Source organism: Eptatretus burgeri, chromosome 6, assembly GCF_056783735.1.
Source record: "Eptatretus burgeri isolate ZD-2024b chromosome 6, Ebu_testis_v1, whole genome shotgun sequence".
In the NCBI taxonomy this organism is placed as follows: Eukaryota; Metazoa; Chordata; class Myxini; order Myxiniformes; family Myxinidae; genus Eptatretus; species Eptatretus burgeri.
This window is the reverse complement of record NC_140966.1, coordinates 30,826,461-30,839,179: the sequence shown is the minus strand read 5'-3', so window position 1 is coordinate 30,839,179 and position 12,719 is coordinate 30,826,461. Positions and strand designations below refer to the sequence as shown.

Below are 12,719 nucleotides of genomic sequence, written 5' to 3'. Positions count from 1 at the left end.
TTTGGAAAATGTGTGAAGTAATTAGATTTCAGATGTGATTTCAGATATGCGTCACTATTTTGTGCCGTTAGAGAATGAAACCCATCCCAATGTGTTTGTCGAAAAATTATCATCCCTGTGAGCCTATGTTTAATGTTATCTATCATGCGTTTCTGTCTTAAATGTGCTTTTTAGTGTTTGGTAGGCCTTCAGCTATTAGTTTAGGTGGGAAAAGCCACCTCCCCCAACCTGACCGGTGCACAGCACCAGAACATTGGTGTGAGGGATCATGGGAGGTCTCACTGGACCCATCGGCCAATGGCAGGTGAGATGGGAGGTGCGATGACGTGCGGGAGGAAGTTGATAAAAGGGTGCGGCATCAACATGATATGTGGAGATGCTTTCAATGATTTCCACGAGAAGGTGTGCAAAGCTGCTGAGCTGCTAAAGCAACGCCTCACCTCCACTTAGCCAAGCACACCTCCACCCGGCCAGGCACGCCTCCGCCCGACCGGGCACGCCTCCGCCCGACCGGGCACGCCTCCGTCCGTCCGGGCACGTCTCCGACAGGCCGGGCACGTCTCCGCCCGACCGGGCACGCCTCCGCCTGGCCGGGCACGCCTCCGCCCGGGCACGCCTCCGCCCAGCCGGGCACACCTCTGCCCTGCCAGGCATGCCTCCGCCCAGCGAGGCACGCCTCCACCCAGCCAGGCACACCTCCGTCCGACCGGGCATGCCTCTGCCCAGCCGGGCACACCTTCGCCCAGCTGGACACACCTCCGCCCGGCCAGGCATGCCTCTACCCAGCTGGGCACGCCTCCACCCTTCCCCTCGAGCCCGCACCTGGACTGGCTGACTTATAACCAGCTCTGTCGGGTTTGGCAAGACATTCTCCATCTTGTGATTTCCCCATTTCTCTCTCCTGTCGTTTGAGTGAAGCCCTTTAAGGTTAGATAATTTAGGTTCCCATTCATCGTTGACTCAAGGGTAGGGGTAGACTAAGGGTAAGGGGTTCCCTTTATAAATAGCGCTTTGTTGTCATTGCTTCATTTTGTATTCCTGCCCTCTGTGTGCCATTTATTATCAATACACATGATAAATCTGACTTGGTCTCTTAGTGAATTCTGGTTGTTCTGGTGGCTTCATCTGGTGCTTTCTTGAAATCTGTTAAGGTTAATGGGTTTCAGTTAATGCCACAATATTCACTTCTATCATGTGACTTCTGTTGCTCAGCCAAAGATTAAGATCAGTCACATGATTGCCTATCGGCGTGGAGCTTGCATGACTCAGTGGGTCTAGTGAGTACGGTCGTGGGGATAAAAAGGCCGTGATCTGACCCAGAATCGTTGACTCATCTGACCTCTGCAATCATTTTAACATGACTCATCTGATATGAACTGGGCAACCAGAATGGGATTGGTGGCTGTAACACTGGTGTCAGCCTGAGTGGGATTTGACCCGAGGTGATCGTCCCTTGAAGCCAAATTGCAGAGCACGCGGTAGCCGGTAAGCACCAAATTTTAAAAACCACCATGAGGTCGATCCAAGGTGAACAGAATGAGGGGGCACAGCAGAGTCACCCCTCCTATCCGGAAGTTGTGGACCCTCCACCAGCTAGCCCGATGCGCCCCCAAAACACAAGTAGCGGGAATCAGCAGGCGGAAACCTCCCAGAAGTGACAACAGGTCAGCACTGCCACCATCAGACCTTAAACTGCAACTTGCTATGCTGACTATGTGGCCAAGAAGTATTTTCCATCAAGGACACATGGATGAGCGAGCTGAAGGGTAATGAGGCGGGTAACAAGGGTGCACACATGAGGAGTGGGTAGCAAGGAGTCTCGCTGAGCGAAATGCCAGAGTGGTGGCTCATCAGCCTCAGCAGGAGAGAATGTGTCCGACTTGCCAGGCTCAAAAGCAGAGCAGCAGATAATGGCAGAAAATGGGGCGAGTATGTGGGACATGCAGTGGGGATAGACGGTTGGGCAGGCCAGGGGCAAAATAGAGGGGGAGACAGAAGTAGAGGGAAGATTGGAAATAGTGTTATTCATGGCTGAAAATAAAAAGATAGCACTAGCAGGAAGTAGAAACGGGAACGGAGACAAATGAAGATAAAATGGAACGAGAACAGCACTCGGTAGAGCAAATACCTCCACCAGGCTGAACAGTTTACGTTTTGTATCCCACTGATTGGCCGGATCTGTAACCGGACCTGAACTAAAATCGAATCGGCCTGTTCTGGTCACCTAACCAAATCATCCACCAAGTTTTGTCATAATCTGTCCACAACTTTTTTAAATATCAACCCCCCCCCCCCCAAAATTTATTATTTTTTATACAACTTCTTTTTTCATGTCATATACTGTATATAATTTTTGGCCCCATCTTTCAATAGTGAAGAATCACTTAAAAAAAATTAATTATAAACTCTCGTGTCCGGATCTTCAAAAAATGGAATCAGTTCGTCCGTGGCACACACCCAACCTGTCTACTAATGGTCGTCCGTATCCCTCCACAAGTTTTTGAGATATCGTGCTATGCATCATTTTTGGCCCAATCTCTCAATGGTGAAGGAAGCACTTAAAAAAAATTCTAGTAATCGGATCCGTACAACCAGGTTTATGCCATTATCCACAGGATGGTGTGCCCTGAAATGCAGTTCATCCTGTTGGCACTCTCAACCTCAGGGATCAAGTCCAGAAAAGACAGTTAAATGGCGAGCACAGCACAAGCTCATCTATCCTGCCACTTTCAAGTTACTGATACACGTGTTATGTAAATTACAGAGAACATGAATGATAAGTTATGCTTTGTTTGCAGATGTGGAAAAAAAACGTCAGGGAGAGTAAATGGGGGAAAAGGAAGAGTTGTGGAGTTGGAAGGTGATTTAAATAAAGAGAAGAGATGTGAGTACAAGGAGAGGGAAAATAAAGGAGAATGTATGGACACATTTTGGGGATGCGGGAAGGACCATTGAAAATGCCACCAATTTGCGTACAAAATATGTACAATACTCCAAAAAAAGACTTTCGGAGAGGGCCAGTTTGATTATGTGTCTTGCAGCCAATGGCTGACTTTGGCCTACTCATGACCTCCATCACCCAAGGTGGAAGGAGGTTATGTTTTCACCCCTGTCTGTCTGTTTGTGTGCATGATATCTCAAAAAGTTGCGGACGGATTCGGATGAAATTTTGTGGGCAGGTTGGGTGTGTGACAAGAACCCAACTGATTAGATTTCGGTGAAAATCCGGATCCAGATACTAAAAACTTTTTTGAGAGATAGGGTGAAACCAATAAATAGCACGATATCTCAAAAAGTTGTGTATGGATTTGAACGAAACTTGATTGGATGTGTGAGAAGGACGAATTGATTCAATTTTGGTGAAGATCCGAATCTGGATCTGATAATTATTTTATTTTATAAAGTGATTCTTCACCATTGAGAGATATTGATAATAAAAACGATATATAGCATGATGTTTTTTTTTTAAGTATTGTGCCCGATATATTCTAGTGTTTCAGGCATTGCATGGCGAAGGTATGCGCTCTACCGAGTGCTCTTCTAGTCCATACTGTAGAACTTTACAAGTGCCATTCCTGCATATTTTGAAGCTCAGCTCTCGCTTCCAATCCCTGTGTGATCAAACTCGAAGGCACCGGAAAAACTGATGATCCTTCTTGTGACCCTAGCCTGGTTGCATGGAAACGGGCTCAATGCTTCGAACAATATATTATTACTGCCTTTGAAAGGATGTGGGAACGGAACACGCCAGATCTTGACAAGTGTTGCTTTGTGAACCACTGTGACGCAGGGATCAGAAATATTCAAAAATACACGTCGTTTTCCTAACATGCTAGTGGTACACTTCAGAATCCTTAAAACGTTTTGTTTAGCATCCAGGTACAGTACACGTTTAGATTGGCCTAGTGAGCATGACCTTGTTCATACATGACTCCAAGTGTATGAATGGCATACTCGATATTGGCCTCTGACGGCTGCCTGCTCTTGATAGAACAGCTGGGCTAATCCTAGTTGTGATGCACCGTGACAATTTGATTAAATGCTCACTCCCTTGTGGCTCTTTAACAAGTGCTCTGTGTACGTGCTTGTAATGTTTTCTCATAGCATCGCTTCCTTATCACTGTCTTTGTCCATTTTTCTCTTTTGAATTGTAAATGCATCGTTTTGTTTTAAAGCTTGTAATAATAATAATAATAATAATAATAATAATAATAATAATAATAAAAAATAGCATCCCATGATTTGTCATTTCATTTGTAAAAGCAACCCATGATTTGTTTGTTTGTTTTCAACTCTCGTATGGTGACTGAGAATGTCATTATCATGTTATTACTCACAATTTCTTTGATGAAAAGACTTTGAAATTAAATTCTCTGGTTCCCATTTTTTGTGCGTTATCATTCAGCATAACATCAGCTTCCGAAACGATATAACAATAATAATAACTAACGAAAACAATAGGGCTTTCAAGCCAGTTGGCTTGAAGCCCTAATAATAATAGGACCACTGGATGTGTAGCTTATCTGGGCCCTGGTCTAATGTTGTAACCCAAATTTGGTAGCATTCTCACTGGTGGGTGTGCGATTTTTATCCTGAAAGAAGGTTTTTGAAGGAATTTACACGATTTTACCCAACATCTACTAAGTCGGCCATTTTGACATATTTCCGGTCATGTGATTGGCATGATCTCAGCAATTTAACATCACGACCCAGTCCAAATGTTGTAACCCAAATTTGGGAGCATTCTGACTGGTGGGTCTGGTGAAGATTTTCGAAGAAATTTACTAAGTCAGCCATTTTGACCTACTTACAGTTAGTTACGTTACCAGAGCGAGGTTTGCAATTTCTGTTACCAGTGAGGAGAGGGATTTTGCTGCCAAATTTCAGCCGGATCGGCCCAGCGGTTTGGCCGGAGAAGTCGAAGTAGGAGACGGACGGTGTTCAGTGACAATACCTTATCTGGAATTTAAATTCCAGATAAACTAATAATAATAAGGAGAAAAAAAAGACATAAAATGTCATAGCCCCCATGGTTTGAGTAATTTTGTTGCACGGAGTTAAGGGCTAGCTCACATTTACAAGATTTATGTGTATGCACATCTGATGTGAGTGGACAATGTGACATACAAGAACATTTGTAACATGTGACATTTGCCAAGTTTGAACAAAATCGGACCATGCATGTCCAATAAAGTGTTGGGGACGCGTTTAAGTAACAAAATGGCTGCCAGTCGGCCATTTTGGATCTGATCTCAAAAATAAATGACAAGCATATATAAAGCATCATTCGTTATCTGTTCACCAAGTTTGAACATGATCGGTAAATGCATGTCCGAGAAATGTTTGAAAACGAGTCCAATCCTGGGGGGGGGGTTACAACGAAAATAGCTGCCAGTCTACCAGTGGGTCATCTTTGATCAGATGGCAAAAACAAAGTGATGTGCATTCGGTATGTATACCATCATGTGTTGTCTTTGTGCCAAGTACAAATTAAATCGGACCATACATGTCCAATATATGGTTGTGGACACATGCACGCACTCACTCACTCATGGACACCAAAATCGAGAACAAATCCACAAGCCCCCATTTCAGACTAAGTCCAACGAGTGCTAATAATAGCTCCTTGACACAGGGGATGGGCCATTAGACCCATCAAAGCCTGCAAAATTATTACCATCTAATGGTTGTTTGTCCATGCTCTATCCTTTGTAAATGTTGATCATCAAGCAAGGAAGCAGCACATTTCATTTAAAAGTCTTTGGTGTGACTCAACCAGGGTTTAGAACCACCAACCCCCCCCCCCCCCCCCCAGACTCAGAGTAGATGCTGTTACCATTACACCACTAAGGTCAGCCAGCAATATTCGACAAATTATAAACATGACTGGAGGAACCTTACAAAACATACAATTATTATTGCACAAGGAAACTGATACCTCATCTGCACTACACACCATTAAATTAAGACAGGTCATACTGGTCTGTGCATAAACTGAGCCAACGACAGCTCAAGTGAGCATTTCCATCTCACCAGTGTGATTATGGCCACGTGATAACACATTTGTCAGAGAGCATGATGCACAAGCTAGTCATTTGTGCAATTTCTAATAATTCTGCATTTGAATTGCATAGTGGGTGATGAAGGTGATGACATGTTAGCCTTGAAAACCACTTGGGAGACCTTCAATGGAGCGGATGACCAGAAGTTGCGGATACATGTGAATAGTGACTAAAACAAGGAATGCATGGACACAATGCTGGGTTATCCGCATACTTTCCACACATGTATGATAACATCATACAACTGTATGCTCTGATAATAACCATTGTTTCTTCTTTTGTATATTTTCGTAACACAATTTCAGTCTTTGACCCTTTGGTATTTATCATTTTGCTAATATAGTATAAAAATCTGCAAATCATTAATAACATTGCGCGGTTCATTCCGTAGCTACGTACATCAATCAGTTAGTAATTTTAGAATTGGATTAAGACATCTGAAAATATTAGAGCATATTGCATTCACAATTACCCACTTTTAACAAATAATATTTCAAGGCAGTACAGGCACAGGAAAAGGTCATTTCGCTCATAGTGCTGTCCCATTTCCACATCTCAGTGCTCCCACAGTCTCACCTCCCACAGGCAGTATAAATTATCCAGCTAACCCCAATCTGAGATTTGGTCAGGAAACCATTACAAATTACCTTCTTTAAAAAAAAAAAAACTTACAAACTATGACTTTAGAATAAGAGAATATGAAACCATTGGCTTCACGTCTCTGTCCAAAGGACTACAATGCAGCGCTCCCTGCTGGCACTCATCAGGAGGGCAGCTTGCAGTTAACTGAAACTGGGGACGACCAACCCCAGAGAACCCAGAAAGTAGTACCAATGACTTGTTCTGCTACGTCAGATACCAAGCAAACAGAGAAAGCAAACAGATTTTTCTAAATTTAGCAAAATGAACATCACGTTAGCACAACAAAGATATGTACATGGCGTATCATAAGTCTGGACTCATTGGGAAGAACTCGTATAACCGCTCGCAGGAGTGAGGGACATTTTCACTGTATGTGTTTCATCTGTAGAGGAGCAAGGACGACCGGTACAAGTTATGCCAGCAACACTTCCAGTGTCTTTTAATCGTTGCAACACTTTCCCAATGAATCGTTGAGTTGGCTTTGGCTTCTCGGGTGTTTTTCGTGAAATAACTCGCGTGCCTTCCTCTGGCTCTTCCGGAAACATGGAACATCAATCAGTTACACCTTCTCTTGGTCGGTATAGTGAGCCATCGGGGTATGTTTGCTTCCTCCACCGAAGGTGTGTGGTGGCTATGTTTTCATCCCTGTCTGTCTGTCTGTTTGCTTTTTTATCTGTCTATCTGTGAACAGTATACAGTATTTCAAAAGTTGTGGACGGATTTGTACTTAATTTTGTGGGGAGGATTGGTATGTGACAAGGAAGAAATTATTAGATTTTGGTGAAGGTCTGGATCTGGATCCAGATACTAGAATTTTTTTTTTGAGTGATTATATTATTCACCAGTGAGAGATTTGGCAAAAACGATATGTTTTTTTTGTTTAGCATGATATCAAAAAACGATATATTTAGCATGATATCTCAAAAAGTTGTAGACGGATTCGTACTTAATTTAGTTTGGAGGTTGGCTGTGTGACAAGGAAGAATTGATTCGATTTTGGTAAATATCCGAATTCGGATCCGAGAATTAAATTTATTTTTAAAGTGATTCTTCACCATTTAGAGATGGGCCCAAAAACGATATATGGCATGATATTTCAAAAATTTGTAGACGAGTTATGATAAAACTTGGTGGATGAGTTGCGTAGGTGAGAAGAACAAGCCGATTCGATTTTGTCTCAGATCCGACCTATCAGTGGAAAACAAAACGTAGACTGTTCAGCCTGGCGGAGGTATGTGCTCCACCAAGTGCCATTCCTGAAATAAGTAAAACTGACATTAGAAATGTGTTTATTTAACTTTATAAGAATATAAAGCCAATATTTCCCTCTGAGTCCAGACTTTTGAGACACCCTGTACATTTAAAGATATACAATTCCTTCCAAAAAAAAAACGAAAAAAAAAACGACAGCATTAATGAATCAGCCACTTTGTAAGTGACCTATAATTTTCGCAATCATGGTTTTGGGATTTTTCCTTCATAATGGCAGTTTATTTTTCCACGGATAAAATATTCTAATTTTATTTGAATGCATTTGCCACTTCATGTATGAAGTCATCCAATATTTGATTTGATTACACCCGATGCAGATGAACATTTGGGAATTTGAACGAGGCAGGAACTCGTCAAAGGATTCGGCAGAAGCTTCACTACTCACAAGCATTTCTACAATTTCAATGGAATGAAACAGCTGATTGACTGTTCCATCTGAGGGATAGCATGCTTGCTATTAAACCCACTCTGTGGAACAAACGTTAATGTTTCCACATGTGAGTTGACTATAACGGGATGCTTCGGAGGATACGAATTTTGAAAAAAGTTTGTATTTCACATTTCACAGCACAAGATGATAAATATTTATTTAAAACGTTTATATTATTTATTTATATTATTATTGAACGTTTTTATTGGGAAACTTATCTCAAATGAATGGTCAGTGGGAGATAAGAGACTTCTTTCTTACAGACAAATATCAAGAATCCAGTGCCATATAAAAACTGAAAGACACAAGATAGAGAAGTATAAAACATTGACAGTGCAAAGAGAAGGTCAAGTAAATGGAAGAAATTATATATAAGAAGAGGAGAAATGATAGGAAGAGCAGAAAAGCGAAGAAATAAACATACTGTATGTGTTGATAAAAGGTTACCGGGCGTAGTGGCGTGCGCCTGTAATCCGGCTACTCGGAGGCTTGGGTTGGAGGATCGCTTGAGGACGGGAGCTCTGCACTGGGCCACGCTATAAGAGGGTGTAGGGCAGCCCGGAATCATGGCGAAACCCAATCCTTATCCCTGTGTCGTAAGTGGCGACCAAGGTTGCGTCAGGAAGGGCATCCGGCATAAAACCTGTGCCAAATCAGTATGCGGATCATAACGGATGATCCGCTGTGGTGACCCCTAACGGGAGCAGCCGAAAGACGAACAACAACATGTGTTGATATAAGGTTGTGATGAACTGACAACTCCAATGATTGAAGGGAGGAACAGGACTGGACATCAGCTCGAAGATGTTTTCACAGACAGAACAGAGAGAAGGAATGAAGTGTGCTGTCAAAATAAAGTAATGTATTGGACGATGAGCATGTTCAACCAAGCGTAACCAATGATTGAAAGTGTTGAACGGGAAAGATAAAATTGAGATATTCTGTAAACAAATTCGAGACGACCTCAATCTGCTGTTGGTGGGATAGGCCCAAAGGTATCAGCATCCTCTTTGAATGTAGAGTACATGTATTATCATAAATGCTTGGCCTCCTCAGCATCAAGAAGTATCAGACATGATGTTGGAGCTGTAGTCTCGGTCTCGGGCAAAATGCAGCTGTACTGTGCAGAGCTCCTTATCAATGTCTTCTACATTGCGATGAGAATAAGAACACCAATGAATGACCTGATCCTGTGGAGGATATCAAGGCAGCACCTGCCTCAACGCCACCGTTGACATATTGTTTACCTAGGGTAGGTCATTGCTGATTGTTCAGCTAAGAAGCTCCAATGGGTGAACCTCTGTATAAGTAAATGGTCATCGAAAATATTGGGGCATTTCACTGAGACTCTTCTTGAGAGAAACTGTCAGGATATGTTCCAGGTGGTGGCAAGGACGTGTTCCATCATTTGAAAGTCAGCAGACAAAGATTCAGCTGCAGTCTTTCTGCTACAAGGATGAGGAACTAAGGCACAAGTTGCAGTCATCAGCAAACTCGTACAGCAAACTGAAAAGAAATGGAAAGGTCATTAATGTAGTTCAGAAAAATAATTGTGCCAAAAATGCTACCTTGGGGAAGACTAACCTGCAAGTTTCAAAGGGGAAGACAAGGCACCATAAAGAACAATGTTCTGCTTATGCATATGGAGGAAGTCTGTCACCCAAGTAAGAATATGGCCTCAAATGCCTAGGTTTATGCAAGCAGAGCAGGACGTCAGGCTATACCAAACACACATGATAGATACATGGAGACTGCATTATCCTGCTGTTTGAGGTTCAGGGCTTCCATCCATTGGTGAGTCAGGAGCATTTGCATGTTCAAGGTTAAATCGCCTTGCTGAAAACCACATTCCTGATTTGTGATAAGCAATTTATTGACTCCTCACTTTATGATTTTCACTCTGTGATATTCAAATTTTTTATTTGGGCTTACATGTTTGTTGAAGAGATGGAAATTGTGCAAATTTGGGCACTATTGCCTTGCCAACACGTGCAAAGCCCGAATCAACAAACGAGCTCATGAGGAACCAAAGCCACAAATTGCATTTGGAAAGGAAAAACAGAACCAATCAGCAACCATTTCCACTTTCATATGTAAATCCCTGTAGATTTAAAGACAGGATTGGAAATAGAGGCAAGTATGCATGATGCTGCTGCAAAGGCGATTGGTGGGTTATGCTTTAAGTAAAGCTTCCACATCATAAACATATTGCGTGAAAGTTATGTCACAGGTAAAGAAATGCAGCTTCAATTAGCTTTGTTCCTTGGCAGCCAGAAAAAGGAAATGGGGAGAATGAATAAAATCAGAGGAAAACTTTTTTTTTTTCAAAAACAATGATGAACTGGTAGTTGGACAACAAATTTGTCCGATGTGTGTACTTAACTCGTTACTGGATGAACGTTGTGTTCGTCAACAGGAAATATACCTTCGAGGGAATTGATAATTAGGATAGAAATATACTGTACAGCTGCTCTGTGCTACAACTTCAAGTGAGAGCATATAAATGTCAACATTTTAGATTTAATGGTTGTGATCAGTAATTGAGGATGTTGCAATGGTTTAATTACAGATAAACTCCAAATTGGGGTGGTGAAAAGATAAATATGTTTGTGCATTTGATTATTTCACTAAGTTTAGCACTTGGGAAGCAACTTCAATCTTTTTGGCCATACCATGCATACCATCTATATGGTTCCACTAAATCTAAAGTGGACAATTTTTCTTTTTGTTGTGTTACTTCATCGAATACTTCATGCTTGTAGAACTTCCATACATATTTCATATGAGGCAAGGACAATATGACATATTGAAGTATTTTAAAATGAATAACAAGGTAATTATAAGATAGACAAATCAAAGCAGATAGAAGATTAAATCATTCATTCAATATTTAAAGACTGAATCTTATACCTTGTTGATTTGTCAACCAATCGATTCTGTAAAAGATTCAATCAAACTTTCATATCACAGGCAAGTTGGTGGCCTCTGCATTGTAATGCCCCCTTTTGGGTCTTGCACCCTCTGCCCGCTATTGGCTTTGTCCCCCCCCCCCCAAAGTTTCTGCAGAGCACCTCCAGTCTGCCAGTAACCCTCTTCTTGTTGAAGTCCCAAAATCCAGGCTCACTGCTCACCTCCACTCATTTGTTCCTCTTTTCTCTTACATATGGAAGCAACTTCCCCAGTCTGTTCAGACCCATTCTTCCCTCCAGGGCTCCAAGACAGCTGTTCACCACTACCTCATGATCTCTTCTACCCCAAATGACCCCATTCACAAGCATTCCAATTTTTCAGGTTGTTGTGATTCCACTCCCCTTCCCCCCTTCTTCACCCCTTTTCGTTTGGTTTGTTCTTTTTCTGTTTCATCTCCGCCTTCCTCTTCCTCGTCTTTCAGTGTTTCATTCAGCTTTTGTGCGGTTTGTTCACCCCATCTGTCCTCTCCATCCCTTTGTTCTCACTCACTTATACTCTGCTGTTGGTGTTTCCCCCCCCCTTTTCAATTTTGTTCCATTTCATTCTGCTATAGCTCTTCCACGAGCCTCGACCATGTAAACAAAAAAGACCGAAATACCAAATGGGTCTCCAATTTCACACTGTTGACATCGTTGTTCCAAACATGCAGCCATGCAATAATGTTGAGGAGTGATGCAACACCGTTATATCAATTTTATCACATCCTACCATGCACTACGATACTGTCCATACAATGACTATGGCAAAAACAACTTCATAAAATCAGACCGGGAACTTTTTTGTTACGCTTTGTTTGTATATAATCTTAATGTGTCTATTTTGAAGCATAATGTTAACCCATTGGGCTGGCTTACCTGGGAAGGTATCATACTGTTCATGGCATGGTGAGGGGTGGGAGGTTAATCTTAAAGTAGATTTGACTAGCTATAAATCAGAGAAAGTGGCAGGCAGTTGTTTTTCTCTCCAATCAATTTAACTTCCTGGGTTGAACTTTCTGGTACTGTTTAACAGCTTTGGCATGTTTAAAATGGAGAGCTCAACTGCCAGAGAGACATTTACAGCTGCAATAAAGAGACAAAGGAGATGATTGGGGACACTTTGAGGAAAGCTGCTGAAAAGAGATTGCCGTTTACTGCTAGAAATTGTAATTTTGACCAGTTTTTAGTGAATATTCATTTCATTCAGTCTGCAAATCTTCTGCTTGAGTTTATTGTTCATATGTTCCCTGTATAAGTGCTCCTGTGAATATTAGAGACACTCATAAACACGATGATGATTATGTTTATGATGATTTTGACAATGTTGATTATTGATGTTATTACCCCATGCACGAGAAGTGAAAG

At 41.9% G+C, this 12,719-nt stretch overlaps 1 pseudogene; it reads left to right on the top strand.

Annotated features, from left to right (window-relative positions):
- Positions 1-8,851: 8,851 nt before the first annotated feature.
- On the top strand, positions 8,852-8,992 carry LOC147024488 (signal recognition particle RNA; annotated as a pseudogene).
- The last annotated feature ends 3,727 nt before the right edge of the window (positions 8,993-12,719 follow it).